Raw genomic sequence first — 14,216 nt, forward strand, 5'->3', positions numbered from 1 at the left:
AGCCCGAGCTCCCTCAATCTTTCTTCGTAAGACATGCCCTCCAGTTCAGGCAGCATCCTGGTAAATCTCCTCTGCACCCTCTCTAAAGCTTCCACATCCTTCCTATAATGAGGCGACCAGAACTGAACACAATATTCCAAGTGTGGTCTAACCAGGGCCTTATAGAGCTGCAGCATAACCTCGCGGCTCTTAAACTCAATCCCCCTGTTAATGAAAGCCAACACACCATATGCTTTCTTAACAACCCTTTCAACTTGGGTGGCAACTTTGAGTGATCTATGGACATGGACCCCAAGATCCCTCTGTTCCTCCACACTACCAAGAATCCTGTCTTTAAGCCTGTATTCTGCATTCAAATTCGACCTTCCAAAATGAATCACTTCACACTTCTCCAGGTTGAACTCCATCTGCCACTTCTCAGCCCAGCTCTGCATCCTGTCAATGTCCCGTTGCAACCTACAACAGCCTTCCACATTATCCACAACTCCAGCAACCTTCGTGTCATCGGCAAACTTGCTAACCCAGCCTTCCACTTCCTCATCCAAGTCATTTATAAAAATCACAAAGAGCAGAGGTCCCAGAACAGATCCCTGCGGAACACCACTGGTCACCGAGCTCCAGGCTGAATACTTTTCATCTACTACCACCCTCTGTCTTCTATGGGCCAGCCAATTTTGTATCCAGACAGCCAACTTCCCCTGTATCCCATGCCTCCTTACTTTCTGAATGAGCCTACCATGGGGAACCTTATCAAACGCTTTGCTAAAATCCATATACACCACATCCACTGCTCTTCCTTCATCAACGTGTTTTGTCACATCTTCAAAGAATTCAATAAGGCTTGTGTGGCATAACCTGCCACTCACAAAGCCATGCTGACTGTCTCTAATCAAACTATGCTTTTCCAAATAATCATAAATCCTGTCTCTCAGAATCCTCTCCAATAATTTGCCCACTACCGACATAAGACTGACTGGTCTATAATTCCCAGGGTTATCCCTATTCCCTTTCTTGAACAAGGGAATAACATTTGCCACCCTCCAATCATCGCGTACTACTCCAGTGGACAGTGAGGACGCAAAGATCATCGCCAAAGGCTCGGCAATCTCTTCCCTCGCTTCCCGTAATATCCTTGGGTATATCCCGTCTGGCCCCGGGGACTTACCTGTCCTCATGTCTTTCAAAATTTCCAGCACATCCTCCCTCTTAACATCAACCTGTTCGAGCATATCAGCCTGTTTCACGCTGTCCTCACAAACGACCAGTTCCCTCTCATTAGTGAATACTGAAGCAAAGTATTCATTTAGGACCTCCCCTACCTCCTCCGACTCCAGGCACAAGTTCCCTCCACTATCCCTTTAGCGTGTGCTCTACAAGTTTGATGTTTGCTTCCATTGATGTATTCAAGCAGTCGATTAATTTTCTGAGTCAAGCAATTGGGCACAATAGAGGGATAGGCAATTGAAGCTAGAACTTAACAAAACTGAGCTTTCCAACTGGATAAAATTAATCTGCATTTATTGCACTACTGATTCTCTTCTTTTTAAAAAAAGGAAGTATATTACATGGAGGAGTAAGTCATTACATAGTAACACTCTTGCAATATTTATCACACTGAACTTTCCACTGGTTGTTTCTGAATAGGTTCAAAGGGTTTTCACTTTGGATCTGGAAATGCTTGTTTTAAGAACATAAATGGGAGCAGGAGTAGAGCATTCGGCAGCTCGAATCTGCTCCGGCATTCAGCGTGATCTTGGCTGATAATTGAGCTTCAACTCCACTTTCCCACCTGCTCCCCATGACCCTCGATTCCCTGGGAAGCCTAAAATCTGTTCAACCCGGTCTTAAATGTGTTCAACGACGAAGCATCCACAACCATCTGGGGTAGAGAATTCCAAAGATTCACAACCCTTTGAGTGAAGAAATTTCTCCTCCTCTCAGTTCTAAATGATCAGCCCCTTATCCTGAAATTTGTTCTAGATTCCCCAGTCAGAGGAAGTAACATCTATTTAACTACCCTGCCGAGCCCCTTCAAAACCTTAGAGTAATTTATGGCACAGAAGGAGACCATTGGGCCCATCGAGTCAATGCCAGCTCTCCACAGAGCTATGATGTCAGTCCCTTGCCTCAGCTCAATTCCTCATAACCCTGCAAGTCTTGTATGTTTCAATGAGATCACCTCTCATTCTTCTGAACTCCAGATAATATAGACCCAATTTACTCAGCCTCTTATCCCAGAGTATTTCTTAAATGGTGAGAAGCTGGGAAGTGTTGAATTTCAAAGGGACCTAGGTGTCCTTGTTCATGAGTCACTGAAAGCTAACAGTACATCTAAGCAGGTACAGCAAGCAATTAAGAAAGCAAATGGTATGTTGGCCTTCATTACAAGAGGATTTGAGTACAGGAGTAAAGATGTCTTACTGCAATTATATAGAGCCTTGGTGAGACCACACCTGGAATATTGTGTGCAGTTTTGGTCTCCTTACCAAAGGAAGGATTATACTTGGCATCGAGGGAGTGCAACAAAGGTTCACCAGACTGATTCCTGGGTTGGAGAGATTGTCCTATGAGGAAAGATTAAATAGACTGGGCCATTATTCTCTGAAGTTTAGAAGAATGAGAGGTGATATCATTGAAACATACAAAATTCTTACAGGGCTCAACAGTGTTGATGCAGGAAGGATATTTCATAGTCATAGAGATACAGCACTGAAACAGGCCCTTCAGCCCACTGAGTCTGTGCTGACCAATAACCACCCATTTATACCAATCCTACATTAATCCCGTATTCCCTACCACCTACATACACTAGGGGCAATTTACAATGGCCAATTTACCTATCAACCTGCAAGTCTTTGGCTGTGGGAGGAAACCAGAGCACCCGGCAGAAACGCACGCGGTCATAGGGAGAACTTGCAAACTCCGCACAAGCAGCACCCAGACTTGAACCTGGGTCGCTGGAGCTGTGAGGCTGTGGTGTTAACCACTGCGCCACTGTGCCACCCATTTCCCTGGGTGGGGGAGGGAGTCCAGAACCCAGGGACACAGTCACAGAATAAGGGGCAGGCCATTTAGGACTGAGATGAAGAGTTTCTTCACTCAGACAGTGGTGAATCTTTGGACTTCTCTGTCCCAGAGGGCTGTGGAGGCTCAGTTGTTGAGTATGTTTAAGACTGAGATCGATAAATTTCTACATATTAAAATAGAAGATCAGCCCTGATCTCATTGAATGACGGAGTGGGCTCGAAGGGTTGAATGGCCTACTCCTGCTCTATTTCTTGTGTGTTCAATCTAGTGTACCTGCGCTCTACTGCCTCCAGTGCAAGTATATCTTTCCTTAAATATGGCGACCAATACTGCACACAGTAGGGGGCATTTTATGCTCTGCCTCATGGTGACTTTGGAGTTGGGGATAGCATATGATCAGGTGGGATATCTCTTCATCTAAGTCATTATTATAGATAGTAAATAGCTGAGGCTCCAGAACTGATCCTTGCAGCACATAGCCTGCAAACTTGAAAATGGCCCATTAATCCCTACTCTCTGCTTCCTGTCAGTTAACCAATCCTCTATCCATGCTAACATATCACTGTAACTCCATGAGCCCTTATCTTGCCTATTAACCTTTTGTGTGGCACCTTATCGAATCCCTTTTGGAAATCCAAGTATACTCTATCTACTGGTTCCCCTTTATGGACCCAACTAGTTACATCCTCAAAAAATCTTAATAAATTTGTCAAACAGGATTTTCATTTTGTGAAACCCAGTTGACTTGTTCTAATCATACTATGCTTTTATAAGTACATTGTTAAGACTTCCTTAATAACAGATTCCAGCACTTTCCCGACGACTGATGTCAGGCTAACTGGCCTCTAGTTCCCTGTTTTCTCTCGCTCTCCTTTCTTGAACAGAGCTGTTACATTTGCTAACTTCTAATCTGCTGGGACCATTCCAGAATCTAAAGAATTTTGGAAAATCATAGCCAGTGCGTCCACTATCTCTTTTAGAACCCGAGGATGTAGGCCATCAAGTCCTAGGAAATTGTTGGATTTAGTAAAAATGTAACTTGAATCTGGCGTCACGTGGGCCTTCAAACTTCACAAAATAAGCCAATCTGGTTATAATTTTATTCAATCATGGGATGTGGCCATCACTGGCAAGGCCAGCATTTATTGCCCATCCCTTGACAACTAAGAGGATTGCTAGGCCATTTCAGAGGGTGGTTAAAAGTCAACCACATTGCTGTGGGTCTGGAGTTACACGTAGGCCAGACCAGGTAAGGACAGCAGATTCCCTTCCCTAAAAGACATTAGTGAACCAGATGAGTTCTTACAGATCTTCTTTGACAACAATCTAGTAGCTACGTGATCATGATTACTGATACTAGCTTTTTATTCCAGATTTATTTAATTAACTAAATTTAAATTCTCCAGCTGCCTTGATGGAATTTGAACTCGCATGTCCAGATCATTCGGCTCAGGATTACTGATCCAGTAACATAATCACTATGATACCATATGCCTATTCTGCTTTGTAGATCATGGCTTAAATAATCGAGCTGGAAACTTGGTTGGTTGCTCCCTTTTAATGGTTCATCCCTGATATTGCAGTAGTTTGGTAAGTAAATATCCTACTTGGTGTACTGAACGATACACAAAATTGCCCATCGAATCCTCTTAACTGCTCAGAAAGATGGAGATCACCATGCGCTTGAACCAGATAATTCAGGCTAAAGCTCATGGTTGAATCTATTTGTATGGCATATAATTACACTGAACCAATAGAATTCTAGAACGTTTCTCCTTATTTACTCTATCACAGTGGCTCATAGTCTAATTAAGTGGCTCGAGAGGCTGAATGGCCTACTCCTGTTCCTATATATTTCTGCTGAAGCTCCAAATTTCTATGTGTGGACAAAAATCTCATCTTTAATGGAGACTGAGCCACAGCTGATACAGATGAGCCAGACCTTTTTCACAAGGGGCTCGTGTTCTTCACCTGACGTCCAGAGAGTGGTGTGCAGACAACACCAAACTCACTGAAATGACACTGCATCTTTGTGTAGGGCATATGTTTTAAAAGCGCAGACCTTTCTAAGGTGGTTTGTCAGCTTGCATCGCTGATATTTAAAAAAGAGAAGGTTACTGTATTGGGGAGTAAGTAGTTCCATATTAATACTGCTTTGCAATATTTAATAGGCCATTGCAAAAACTGAATAATAGCAGGAAAGGAAAATAATTACCACACATTTCAAAATTCTGGAAAATGCACCAAAAAATGTCAAGAAAATCAATATTTCCTTGTTTGGGGGATGATGGTGCATGTCCGTAGACAGGTTGGAAAATAAATTTTGCATTCGAGCACTAATTTCCCACACCCTTCAAATTCACCATTTCAAAAATTCTATTATTTTGTCTTTAAGATTTCATACCCCTCCCGCCCCCCCCCCCCCCACCCCCCACAAGCGCATATAACTCAACGAAAGGGATATTGAGTGTAGCTGAAGGCTATGGAACGACAGTTTCATGTCCCATTGCACTCCCATTGTAACTAATTCATTTCACATGTCATAGCTGAGGCCACTGAGCTTAAATTTCCAATGAAAATAAACAATGTGATCCCAGAACACCCATAAAGAGCAGAAATTGAGCGTAATAAAAAACACTTAAATCATTTTTTTTTAAACTATATTTTCCAGATGTGTGCGTCACTGGCAAGGCGAGCATTTATTGTCCATCCCGAGTTCCCCTTCAGAAGGGGATGTCCGTCTTCTTGAACCACTGGGGCAGGATTAAGAGCGCAGCTTTCTGAATGAGGTAGCCCGTGCATGATGGGCCAAATGACCTCTTTCAGTGCTGTAAAACAGTATGATTCTAGGTGGGCTATTTCTAAAACATGCAAGTGCAAGGCTGGCAGCAGCCCAGTACTGTGCTTTAACGAGAAAATCTACCCTTCTGCCAAATTACTTCATCTTCTGTTTCTCTTGAATGCTTTTAATTTCTTCCTACTCATATCCAGTGTACGTATTATACTAGCTGACCTACTGTGCCATTGTGCGCCGGGAGTCAAGAACAAGTGTAGTCTTTAAGTGGCATAGAGTGTCAGATTTGGCTACTGCGGCCAATCTTAATAATGAATAGGTTTGATAGTCTACGGCACAGGTTGGCAACCTACGGCACAGGAGCCAGCATGCGGCTCTTTATCATCTCATTTGCAGCTCCCAACCTTTTACAGTCGGATCACATTAACATGAAAAAAGCTTTAAAAAAAAAATTAAGTCAGGAAAAGTAAGAGCCACATTTTTATTGTGGGAATGAAAAGTTAATCATTATGTTGCACTTGACGGTTTTAAAATGATTATTTTAACGAGAAACATCATTGTCCTCGAAATAAACCCGTGCAAGTGATATAGCTACACCACGGTTATAGATAATGTCCACTGAGGTGATAAATTATTCTGAGTTAAAGGTCTGCTACCCGACCCGAACCCGACTGGACCTGACGACGTGTCGGACTTCCAGGTCCGGCATTCGGGCTCGGGTCGGATCAGGCTGGATCAGACATGCTCTCTCACAACCTCAGGTAAGTGACTCTAATGTTAATTTACTTTTTGGACTTCAAAGGTTGTTTTGTTACAGTTATTTTAAGCTTGTGCAGGTAAGGAAGAAAGTGAAAAACGGGAGGTACGTTAACTGATGGTCGGGTCGGGCACGGGAAGAAATGGAGGGACTCGGGTCAGGGTCGGGGTCAGGTGGGGTTCTGTCGGGCTCGGGTCGAGTCCCATTTGCAGATCCGAGCAGGCCTTTATTCTGAATGTGCTATTAGTAGCTTTTTTATCACGAGAATCAGTAGCTGAAATAATAGTCTTAATCCTACACATTGTAAGTTAAAGTTTGTTTTAAAGATAACTTTGCTGACAAAATTATAATAAAAAAGTCAGTAAAAGCCATAATTCAGTTAGATCAATTTTACTTTCAAATTTTTTCTATTGATGCATAAATTCACCATGTTTTTATTTATGATATGTACAAATTATGCATTCTACCACACACACTTGGTAATTTGCTAAGTATTTGATTTAGGAATGACAAATTTTCATCTCGCGGTTCCTAATAGTTTTTATTTTAAGCACTATTTTTTCAAAAAGGCTCTTCAGATAAAAACAGGTTACAGACCCTTGGTCTCATGTTAATATTTTATAATTGACAGGTTATGTCTATCAAGAAAGACTAAACAAGCAGGGGCACCTTTCTCGAGAAAAGACTTGGCTGAGGTGGTGACCTGACTGAGCTGTTTAAGATTATGAATGGGATTGATAGGAAAGTCATAGAGAAAATATCCCCATTTCTCAGGGAGACCAGAACTAGTGGCCATAAATATAAGATAGTCGCTAATACATCCAAAAGGAAATTTCTTTATACCCAGAAAGCAGTTAGAATCTGGGACGTCCTGCCATAAGGAGCGGTTGAGGCAAATAATATAGATGCATATCAGGCAAAGTTAGATAAACACATGAGGGAGAAAGGAATGGGAGGTTATGTTGATTGGGTGACATGTGGAGGGATTGGCGGAGGCTTGTGTGGAGCATAAACACTGGCACGGACCAGTTGGGCTTAAATTCTGTGGAAATTTATGTAAATTAAGAAATCCAAGGCATAGTAAATGTGTGAGCACCGTGTGTCCACCTTAGTTAAACTGGTCAGTCCCTTAGATGGCTGAGGTTCAGCTCCGCAGTCCAACATCTGGTGTGCCCATCCTTCTCCAGGATGCTCCAACTCTAATACCTTGTCGTGACTCATCCAGGTCAAACCGTCCATCTTTGTTTCTTTGGCTGGGTTCTGGTGGGAAGCTAGTATGAGACAGCTTAGAAACTTTCGAATCTGTGAAACAATTCTTGGTGTCTTTTCTTTATGATTTTCTTATTATTCCCAAACTAACGTGCCTGCTGTTAATTATTTCTTGTAGTTTCACAGTCATAGGTACAAACATCCCACATTTTATAACACAATCTACTCTGTTACCCACTCCTGCTGAAGCTCATATTATGGTTAATGACAGACAAAGATTACCTCATTCTGTTCCATCTTGCTGGCCACAAGGAATGCCTCAGCATTGTTGCCTTAGCAACCTGTCTGCATGGCAATGCCTGTCTGCACTTCTGACTTAAGGTAGTTCCACTTTCCTATAACGCATGTTATTTCAACATTTTAATAACATTATCTCATAAACTTTGATGGAACACTAATTATTTGGATAATTGGACACGCTGATGTAATTCAGTCTGCACTTTAAAGTTATACATTCTCTCATATTCCCATTACATATCCCTAAATCCACATTTGTAATGAAAACTGGCTTTATAAAATTGCCATGGTGTAGTGACACCCTCCCATCAGTGGGTGCACTGCACGACTTTCACTGGCAGCTGGGTGCAATTGGCTAGGACATTGGGAAAAGATAACAGTGCAGGAGTGGGAAGAGAAACCATTACGTCTCTGGCTGCGACTGGATAGATAAGAGTTGAACTCAGTGAGTGCAGTGCCACCTTATTGCCACAAATAAATACAAAAATAATAGGTATACTACAAATCCAGAAGTCCACATTTATAATGCAAACTGCCTTTATAAGACTGCCATGGTGTAATAACACCCTCCCATCAGTATGTGTGTGTGTGTCTCTCTCTGTATATAATTTTATAATTCAGCTTTTATTATTCAGATACATACAATTCAGATAATTATACACTTCAGATCATTTTATAATTCAGATTAATTTATAATATCATTTTACAATTCAGATTATCTGAATTCCCCTCACTATGTCAAGATTGCCGTCTCGTTTAATTAAACCTTTAAGGTGGCACTGGGTTACCCCAATGCCATCAGACAAAAGATCCAACAAAAGTGCCCCCTTTTCAGAGGTAAACGATGAACATCCCCCAAATCGTGAAAAAAAAATGAAACTTAACAATTTAAATAATGATGTTTTCACACGTACACAGTACACAGTCCTGTTTGTCCTGGCTGCTTCCCATCCCAAGGCACGATTTGGAAGGACAGCAGATTTCTCCCCAGTATAATGACCCAATATTTATTCCACAATCAAAAATGCTGAGACAGATTGTCTGGTCATTATCATGTTGCTGAGTGTGGGAGCTTGCTGTGCTCAAATTGGCTGCCATGTTTCCTCATTACAACAGTGACTACACTTCAAATAGTACTTCATTGGCTGTAAAGTGCTTTGGGGCATCTTAAGGTCATGAAAGTCACTATATAAATGCAAGCCTTTCTTGCGACCCGGGTTCAGTTCTGCGTACTGCCTGTGCGGAGTTTGCAAGTTCCCCCTGTGACCGCATTGGTTTCCGCCGGGTGCTCCGGTTTCCTCCCACAGCCAAAGACTTGCAGGTTGATAGGTAAATTGGCCATTATAAATTGACCCTAGTGTAGGTAGGTGGTAGGAGAATTGTGGGGATGTGGTAGGCAATATGGGATTAATGTAGGATTAGTATAAATGGGTGATTGATGGTCGGCACAGACTTGGCGGGCCAAAGGGCCTGTTTCAGTGCTGTATCTCTCTATGGCTCTATGACTCTATTTTCTCTCATCCGTGCCCGGGTGCCCCTGCAGAGGGAGCACGTGGGGTCCACTGGTGTGTTTGAGGCTTTCCTGGACCTGTGGGCACTGTAGGAACTGTCATGTGTGAAGGATACAGGGAACAAAACTGTAATTTCAGATGTTTTATTTTGTTTTATTATAATTTGGAACTTGTTTGTGCTCCTTTAACACATCACTCCCTACTCTTTTTTAGTTAATTGGTAAGAATGTTATATCATTAAACAGGAACACATAGAATCATAGAATGATACTGTCCAGAAGAAGGCCATTTGCCCCATCGTGCCTGTGCTAGGTCTTTGAAGGAACTCTCCAATCATTCCCACTGCCCTGCTCTTTCCCTGTAACCCCACAAATTTGTCCTTTTGAAGTATTATTCCAATTCCCTTTTGAAGGTTATTGTTGAATCTGCTTCCACGACCCTTTCAGGCAGTGCATTACAGATCATCATAATTCAATGGAATTTCTCTTATCCTCATATTCCCTCTGGTCCTTTCGCCAAATATTTTACATTTGTGTCCTCTCGCCGTCTGCCACCTCAAACAATTTCTCCTTCTTCAGTCTATCAAGTCCCTTCATGGTTTTGAACACCTCTATCAAATCTCCCCTCAACCTTCTCTCCACTCAGCATAAACATGTCATCTACAAGACAGCATCTCCAGTTGCTGCACTGGTGTGCCAGCCTCGATTTTTGTTCTCCAGAGAGTGGTGGGACTGTGGAACTCCCTGCCGCATGGAGTGGGGTTGAAGCAGAGAGCACTAACATGGAGGCTGGATTCTTACACAAGGGAGAATGAAATAGAGGTATAAGGGGGCCGGATGGGAAGAGGTAGTTAGAGTGGCAGGAGGTTTTTGTGCGGCATAGACACTGGTAGATACCAATGGGGGAAATGGTGTGGTTGAATAATTTTGATAGCGTGATCATGAGAACCTAGCAGTGAAGAAAATCTCCCTTGACAAACAGAAAGTGGAATTGTAAACTGTAAGGGCCCCTTATGTAGAGGGGCACAAACACAAGCTTCAAATTATTTATCCTTTTATTTATTCACAGGATAATGGGCAAAGGCAGCATTTATTACCCATCCCTAACTGCCCTTGAGTAGGCGGTGGTGACCTGCCTTCTTGAATACAACTGTGTGACTCGCTAGGCCGTTTCAGAGGGCAGTTAAAAATCAACCACATCGCTGTGGGTCTGGAGTTACATGTAGGCCAGACCAGGTAAGGACGGCGGATTTCCTTCCCTAATGGACATTAGTGAACCAGATGGGTTTTTATGACAATCCGGTAGTTTCAGGGTCACCATTACTAATACTAACTTTTTATTCCCAATTAACATAATTAATTGAAGTTAAATTCCTCCAGCTGCTGTGGTGGGATTTGAATTCATGTATCCGGACCATTAGTCCAGGCCTCAGGATTGATAGTCCAGTAACATAATCACTAGGCTACCTTTCGCCGAAATTATGACAAAAATAACCACTTACATTTATATTTGCCTTGAATATAGTAAATTGTCCCAAGATGCTTCATATGAGCATTATAAAACAAAAGGAGATATTAGGTCAGATGTCCAGAAGCTTAGCCAAAAAGGTAGGTTTTAATTAGTGTCTTAAATGAAAGTGAGGTGGAAAGGTGTAGGGAGGGAATCCCAGAGCTTGGAGCCAAGGCAACTGAAGGCACAGCCACCAATGGTGAGCGATTAAAATCAGGGATGTCTAAGAGTCCAGAATTAGATGAATGCAGGTTATCTCAGAGGGTTGTGGGTCTGGAGGAGATTATAGAGATAAGAAGGGGCGAGGGCATGGAGGGATTTGAAAACAAGGATGAGAACTTTAAAATGAAAACATTGCTTGACTAGGACCAATGTAAGTCAGCGAGCACAGGGATAAGTGAACAGGACTTGGTGAGAGTTAAGGGCAGTAGAGCTTTGGATGACTTCAAGTTTACGGAGGGTATAATGTGGGAGACCGGCCAGGAGTGCATTGGAATAGTCAAGTCTAGAGTTAACGAAGGCATGAATGAGGGTTTCAGCAGCAGATGAGCTGAGACAGGGGTGATGTCGGGTAATGTTATGGAGGTGGAAATAGGCAATCTTAGTGAGGGCACGAATATGTGGTCGGGTGTTCATCTCGGGGTCAAGTGTGACACCAAGATGGTGAACTGACTGGCTTAATCTCAGACTGTTGCCAGGGAGAAGGATGGAGTCGGTAGCTGGGTGACAAAGTTTGGAGTGGGGACCAAAAACAATGGCTTCAGTCTTCCCAGTATTTAATTGGAGGAAATTTCTGCTCATCCAGTACTGGATGTCGGATCAGCAGTCTGATAATTTAGCAACAGGAGTCGAGAAAGATGGTGGTGAGGTAGAGCTGCATGCTGTCAGGAAACTAATGCTGAGCTTTCAGATGATGTTGCCGAGGGACAGCATGTAGAAGAGAAACAGGAGGGGGCCAAGGATAGAGACTTAGGGAACACTAAAGGTAACAGTGCGGGAGCAGGAGGAAAAGCCATTGCAAGTGATTCTACAGCTACAATTAGGCGAGAGCAGTCCCACCCAGCTGGACAACAGTGGAGAGGTGTTGGAGGAGGTGTAGTCAACTGTGTCAAAGGCTGCTGACAGGTTGAGAAGGATGAGGAGGGAAAGTTTACCTGTATCACAGTCACATGGAACGTCATTTGTGACTTTGATAAGAGCAATTTCTGTACTGTAGTAGGGGAGGAAATCTGAAGGTGTTCAAACACGGAGTTCTGGGAAAGATGGGAACATGACTTGGGAGGTGACAATACATTCAAGGACTTTGGAGAGGAAAGGGAGATTGGTGCGGGGATGGCTGTTTGTTGGTTTTTTGATTAGAGGGATGACAACAGGTGTAAAGGAGAGAGAAAGAGGGGCTGCAGAGGGAAAACTGTTTACAATATAACTGCTCCAAGAAAACCCTGCCAAATGCCAAATGAAAAATATTAATTTCATCAGTTGGAAACTTACATTAGATTTCTAATGGAAAAATCCTACAGTAACTTTTGAAAACCAGCAGCCAAGATGGCCACTGCAATTTGCATCTGAGATACCAGGAGATTGAACTGGAGGCAAAAGTCTAACAAGAAGCCCAACCAGGACATTGGCTTGCTCCAATTGATTGAATTACCTAAAATGACTTCATTGGCACGGCAGTCAAGGAAGCCTCACACATTGACTTTGAAAGAGCAAACCCCTTCCAAATGTAAGTTGGTGTCCTGAGGGATGTGGAACCTTGAATTTCATTAGAAGGTTCCAGAAAACCTGAAGCAACCATGTAATTGTCTGTCCATCTCAGGGGGAAGCTGGTTTTGTTTCCTTTGGACAAAGAGATAAGAATTAACTGAGTGTGCAGGAGCAGAGAAGGCTGAAGGCTTCCCTTTGTCTCTCTCTTTCCACAGAAAACATCAAGTTTGAAAACTGTCTGCAACTGTGAACCCTCCAAGCCTACAGACCAGTGAGGACTTCAAGAATACAGCTTCAGTCAGAGGATTACACAGATGTGTATTTAAGTTCCATTTATTCTGGACTTTAATCCAACCACCAAATCTGTTTCTCTCTCTGTAATCTATTTGTGTGTGTGTGTGTGTGAATGTACAGCATAATTTTAAGTATTTTAAAATCCGGGTTAGAGTGTTAAGTATAATAAACTTACCTCTTTTTTGTTTAAACTGAAGAAAACCTGTCTGATTGGTTCTTTCACAATCACAGGAAAGATAAAAGGTAAAACACTCAGAAGGGGTAAGCACAACCACTGTTTAAAAAGGAATAAACCCTGTTGGGGTCAAATAAGAGGAAGGGCAAGAGGGGATGACTGTGACCCCCCCCCCTCACTTGGCCGTAACAAGTGAAATAAAAAGTTATGATATTTTAACTGTGCTCCCTTTGTGCATAATGTCACATTTGTTCCTGAGATGAGCTGCTGAACACATTTGTCCCGTCACTAAGACCGCCTATTTCCACTTCCATAACATCGCCCAACTTCGCCCCAGTCTCAGCTCATCTGCTGCTGAAACTCTCATTCACGCCTTCGTTACCTCGAGACTTGACTATTCCAACACACTCCTGGCTGGTCTTCCACATTCTACTCTCTGTAACCTTGAGATCATTAAAAACTCTGCTGTCTGTGTCTTAACACGCAGCAAGTCCCTGTTCACCTTTCGCCCCTGTGCTTGATTTTAAAATTCTAATCCTTGTTTTCAAGTCCCTCCATGGCCTCGTCCCTCCCTATCTCTGTAATCTCCTCCGGCCCCATAACCCTCCAGGATATCTACGCTCCTCTAATTCTGGCCTGTTGTGCATCCCTGATTGTAATCTCTGCACGATTGATGGCAGTGCCTTCAGTTGCCGAGGCTCCAAACTCTGGGATTCCCTCCCTACACCTCTCCACCTCGCTTTCCTTTTAAAAACATTCCGTAAAACCCACCACTTTGACCAAAATTTATGACATCTCCCCAAATATCTCCTTTTGCGAATCGGTGTCATTACTTTGTTTTATAATGCTCCTGTGAAGCGCCTAGGGGCTTTTTATTACGTTACAGGCGCTGTATGAATGTAAGTTGTGGTTGTTCTAACAGCAACCAGGTGTTTT

The 14,216-nt window shown here is 42.8% G+C and overlaps 1 long non-coding RNA gene across 1 annotated transcript; it reads left to right on the forward strand.

The window, feature by feature from the left end:
- The first annotated feature begins 6,137 nt into the window (after positions 1 to 6,137).
- Positions 6,138 to 14,070, forward strand: LOC137345928 (uncharacterized). The gene is made up of 3 exons (XR_010968617.1): positions 6,138 to 6,582; positions 10,664 to 10,830; positions 13,027 to 14,070. It is a non-coding gene; the product is annotated as an uncharacterized lncRNA (long non-coding RNA).
- Positions 14,071 to 14,216: the final 146 nt, after the last annotated feature.

Source organism: Heterodontus francisci, chromosome 29 (genome assembly GCF_036365525.1).
Source record: "Heterodontus francisci isolate sHetFra1 chromosome 29, sHetFra1.hap1, whole genome shotgun sequence".
In the NCBI taxonomy this organism is placed as follows: domain Eukaryota; kingdom Metazoa; phylum Chordata; class Chondrichthyes; order Heterodontiformes; family Heterodontidae; genus Heterodontus; species Heterodontus francisci.